At 49.7% G+C, this 5,000-nt stretch overlaps 2 long non-coding RNA genes, 1 other non-coding gene and 1 pseudogene across 7 annotated transcripts in view; 3 read left to right on the top strand and 1 right to left on the bottom strand.

Moving 5' to 3' along the window:
* Window positions 1-5,000, bottom strand: part of LOC126877446 (uncharacterized) — a 78,035-nt gene that overhangs the window by 18,125 nt on the left and 54,910 nt on the right. For all 5 annotated transcript variants that reach the window (XR_007695033.1, XR_007695032.1, XR_007695034.1 and 2 more), the window contains one exon: window positions 823-1,817. This is a non-coding gene — a long non-coding RNA (uncharacterized LOC126877446). The remainder of the gene's footprint in view (window positions 1-822; window positions 1,818-5,000) is intronic.
* LOC126877449 (uncharacterized) overlaps window positions 1,171-5,000 on the top strand; it is a 58,475-nt gene continuing 54,645 nt past the window's right edge. Inside the window, exon 1 of the long non-coding RNA XR_007695038.1 lies at window positions 1,171-1,284. This is a non-coding gene — a long non-coding RNA (uncharacterized LOC126877449). The remainder of the gene's footprint in view (window positions 1,285-5,000) is intronic.
* On the top strand, window positions 2,841-2,995 carry LOC126877460 (5.8S ribosomal RNA). Its single transcript, XR_007695046.1, has one exon. It is a non-coding gene; the product is annotated as a 5.8S ribosomal RNA (ribosomal RNA).
* LOC126877458 (large subunit ribosomal RNA) overlaps window positions 4,933-5,000 on the top strand; it is an 8,466-nt pseudogene continuing 8,398 nt past the window's right edge.

Genomic DNA, 5,000 nt, shown 5'->3' with positions numbered 1-5,000 from the left:
ACGATCTCGTATTTCGTATTTGCATCGTGGAAACCGTACAAACGAAATATAAAAGTCCATGCAAACTAATAAGAAAATCTCTAAAGTGCCTCGTGTCGGAGTGATCATGCTCGCCTATTCTCTTCTATGTTTCGTGGTCTGTGTTGCGTTTGTTCTCCTCCTAGCAACGGGACATATCGAAGACTCCTCTTTGGGATCGAACGAAGCGTCTAGAACGAGTCGACGAGAGCGAAAGAACTTGTAGCGAGTCGCGCAGAGCGAAAGGATACCGATATACATCTTCGAAGGTTCTCTTCGAAGATCCATGGATACCTTCTGCGTCGACTTCTCTCGTCTCTTTCATCGAAACTCTCGTCGTTCTCGAAACGTGCTTCCTACCCAAAGGGCGTGTGCTCTTCGTATGTCGTTTCGTTCGAAATAACGAAACCACGTGTAACATACTCGTGGATCGGGTAACCTAGAACGAAGACGCATCGCGTGGATGTTGGCCCGCTATGCGACGATGACCGATGATGATGATGATGATGATGATGATGATATGATGATGATGTCGATGTCGACGACGACGACGATGAAGACGATGTGTAGCAACGATTCGTAACTAGTCTAGCCGAAGTTCGTTCAGAGGGGAACGCCGCCGGCTTCGAAGCCTCGATGTCGTGAGTCGGACACCCGTGCCGTCGCTAGAGTTTTTCAAACTCTGCTTCTGGATATTGGGACGAAAGACCGCTCGAGGACGACGACAGCCGTGCGTGCGTATCCCATCGAATTTTTTTTACACCACCTGAACGAGACTAAAGTTTCGTCTAGTTGATCGTCTACCGTCGCATAATGTATATTATATACCGTTCAGAGGGGACCGGCTGTCTATCCTCGTTGTCGTGAGTCGGACACCCGTGCCGTCGCTAGAGTTTTTCAAACTCTGCTTCTGGATATCGGGACGAAAGACCGCGCGAGGACGACGGATGCGAGTCCCATCGAATTTTTGACTTACACACTACCTGAACGAGACTTAAAGTTTCATATTATATACCGTTCAGAGGGGACCGGCTGTCTATCCTCGTTGTCGTGAGTCGGACACCCGTGCCGTCGCTAGAGTTTTTCAAACTCTGCTTCTGGATATCGGGACGAAAGACCGCGCGAGGACGACGGATGCGAGTCCCATCGAATTTTTGACTTACACACTACCTGAACGAGACTTAAAGTTTCATATAATATACCGTTCAGAGGGGACCGGCTGTCTTTCCTCGTTGTCGTGAGTCGGACACCCGTGCCGTCGCTAGAGTTTTTCAAACTCTGCTTCTGGATATCGGGACGAAAGACCGCGCGAGGACGACGGATGCGAGTCCCATCGAATTTTTTATTTACACACTACCTGAACGAGACTTAAAGTTTCATCCAGTTTGTCGTCTATCATCGCATATATAATATACCGTTCAGAGGGGACCGGCTGTCTATCCTCGTTGTCGTGAGTCGGACACCCGTGCCGTCGCTAGAGTTTTTCAAACTCTGCTTCTGGATATCGGGACGAAAGACCGCGCGAGGACGACGGATGCGAGTCCCATCGAATTTTTGACTTACACACTACCTGAACGAGACTTAAAGTTTCATATAATATACCGTTCAGAGGGGACCGGCTGTCTTTCCTCGTTGTCGTGAGTCGGACACCCGTGCCGTCGCTAGAGTTTTTCAAACTCTGCTTCTGGATATCGGGACGAAAGACCGCGCGAGGACGACGGATGCGAGTCCCATCGAATTTTTGATTTACACACTACCTGAACGAGACTTAAAGTTTCATCCAGTTTGTCGTCTATCATCTCATATATAATATACCGTTCAGAGGGGACCGGCTGTCTATCCTCGTTGTCGTGAGTCGGACACCCGTGCCGTCGCTAGAGTTTTTCAAACTCTGCTTCTGGATGTTGGGACGAAAGACCGCGCGAGGACGATGGATGCGTGTCCCATCGAATTTTTGATTTACAAGACACACACTACCTGAACGAGACTAAAGTTTCATCGAGTTTATCATCGCATAACCCGTTCGGAGGGGACCGGCTGTCTATCCTCGTTGTCGTGAGTCGGACACCCGTGCCGTCGCTAGAGTTTTTCAAACTCTGCTTCTGGATATCGGGACGAAAGACCGCGCGAGGACGATGGCTGCGAGTCCCATCGAATTTTTGTTTTTTTTTTTTTTTTTAAAGAAAAAACACCACCCGAACGGAGATGTGTTCTATCTTTCGTCGATTTTTCATGCTTTCAGTCGGTCGCGTGGTCGCCATCCGTTCGGAGGGGATCGCCGGCTTCGAAACCTCGATGTCGTGAGTCGGACACCCGTGCCGTCGCTAGAGTTTTTCAAACTCTGCTTCTGGATATTGGGACGAAAGACCGCTCGAGGCGGACGGCCGCGCGAATCCCATCGAATCTTTACTATCACCCGAACGATGGAGAGATGCACGCGCGCTGTTTCTTGAATAATTGGACGAGAGAGTAGAATCAAACACATATATAACATGGGCTAGCCACCGTGCTTACTCGTTCGCGAGATCGTGTGCTGTACAGAGGATTCAGAATCGGGTGTATATATCCCCGTCGTTTCCTGACGAACGGAGCTTCGATCTCGATGGTTGTTATATATCATAATGTACTTTACGCCCGGCCGGCGAACGCGCGTATCTTCGCGCGTTCGTCGTTTTCTTTTTTTTTCGAACGTTTTTGTGTCGTCAATCCTATGGCGACTTCTGCGCGTTCGATTCCCGTTGGTCGAACGTGACGGAACTCGGCTTCGCTAGAACCGAGAAGAGTACATTTGAGTATTGAACTGTTGTAAATTTATAAAAGATTACCCTGAACGGTGGATCACTTGGCTCGTGGGTCGATGAAGAACGCAGCTAATTGCGCGTCAACGTGTGAACTGCAGGACACATGAACATCGACATTTCGAACGCACATTGCGGTCCACGGATACAATTCCTGGACCACGCCTGGCTGAGGGTTGCTCACGTAAACCTAAGACTGCTTGCGTTGCGTATCGTTACTCTCCGTATCTGTCTCTCTCTGTCCCTTCTTGCCTTAACAACCCGCCGTCGTTCTTCTTTATATAAGAGAACGTTTCAGAGTCGGACGAAGGTACAAGAACGAGGATACGAATAAGAGCGGACGGAGAGAACATACGCGACGTACGAGCGATTGTTGGACGCTCGTCGGCGTTCGTCGCGGTCGTGCAGAGACCGTGCAAGTCGTACGCATGCTCGATATATAATCTATCGTGTTCACGGGAGACTACGAAACTCTACCTCTGTCTCTCTCTGTCCCTTCTTGCCTTGACAACCCGCCGTCGTTCTTCTTAAAAATTATAAGAGAACGTTTCAGAGTCGGACGAAGGTATACGAAGGGATACGAATAAGAGCGGAGAGAACCGGTCACGGACCTGCGTGAGTGCTCGCGGCGTCGTGAGTCGTCCTTACGAGGGCGACCGCCCGCTTATGCACCGCTTCGTGTATCGGTTATCGAACGTATATACTCGTAGTGTTCTCCTCGTGACCGATTTTTTTTTCATATCAGGCGATATATGCTACGTTTGCCGGTGTTCGACGCACGAAGGTCCGCGCCCCCGACGTCGTCTTAAAAGAATATTATATTTGGCGAGACTGAGAGAGAAAGCAAATATGGGAACTCGGTCGAGAGAGGAGAGAAGAGAGAACCAAAAAAAAAACCTAAACTCGATGGCGTGCGAAACTTTGCCATAATCTACCGTCTTTTCTTAAGACTCTCGTACAGCCCCAGGGATCGAATGCCCACTCCGTCTCTTCGCGAAAGCGACTGACAACAACGAGGACCGTCGCATCGATGGGTCGTCGTTGCGTTTTACACGCTCTGTGCTTTTTTACAAGCCCCGAAAGTATCAGCCGTAGATCCGGGAACGCACACGCGAGATTTCTTCGAGCGCTCTGACGACTTAGGGAGGTATGATCCCCAGCGTCGCGCGGAGATCGGAGAGTACACGTACTCGTATCGGGACGAATTTTCCCCGTCGTCGTGTATCTCTCTGCCCGCGCGCCTGGCTCCCGAAAAGCCACGTTCGTCGGAAATCTTACATATTATATATGTAACGCGTGTGCGAACTAGCGTGTGTCTAAGATCGGCTATACACGGGTGCTGCTGTAACTACAAGCTCGAGGTGTTTTCCGCAGCGTTTCTGTACCCGAGGAAGATGCGCATGTGAGTCCGTTACGAAGTTGTTCGTACGGTCGTCGTCGTCGGAGAGATCGTAGACGAGGAAGAAGACGATCCCCTTTGGCGAGGCTCGAGAAAAAAACTTTGAGAGAGACGAGGTATACACGCGCGTACGACTATGTCGTGCGCGCGTGTGATTTTTTTTTTATGGCAATTCGACGCTTCGAGAATAGAGAAAAGAGAGTGTTGGTCATCCCATGCCTCTTCGTCGTCTATCGCTGGACCGCGCATCCTAACGTCGCGCCGGTCGTCCAGTCCCCGAACACACACACCCACCCGACGGTACGTCTCGCTCGCTTTTTCACTTGCGTGAGTTCCCGTACCGGGAACCGCTGGAATCGTCGAGAGAAGAGAAACGGCTGTAGGAGAAAAAGAGGACGGACGTTAAAAACCGGACGATCGTTACACGGATGTCTTGCGTGAGTCTTAGCTCGAACATGATACGACGAACGAAGTTTGGCACTTTGGCGAGATGCATAAAACGCTCGTACATACATACATACATATATATTGTATATCGAATAGAGAGTGTTCTCCTTCTATTCGAATTTTTTTTCTCTTTGAGGCGATTTTCGCACAGAGAAATACACACACACACACCACCTTCTCTCGCACCGAATCTTTCCGAGCTTTCGTTTTCTACGAGTCTACGCAAAACACGACACGAACGAATTTTCGTTTCGCGTCGTGACGTTGAAGCGACCTCAGAGTAGGCGAGATCACCCGCTGAATTTAAGCATATTACTAAGCGGAGGAAAAGAAACTAA

This window comes from Bombus huntii, unplaced genomic scaffold (assembly GCF_024542735.1).
Source record: "Bombus huntii isolate Logan2020A unplaced genomic scaffold, iyBomHunt1.1 ctg00000170.1, whole genome shotgun sequence".
Classification (NCBI taxonomy): Eukaryota; Metazoa; Arthropoda; class Insecta; order Hymenoptera; family Apidae; genus Bombus; species Bombus huntii.
The sequence above is the reverse complement of the archived record's forward strand: the minus strand, read 5'-3'. Positions and strand labels throughout refer to the sequence as shown.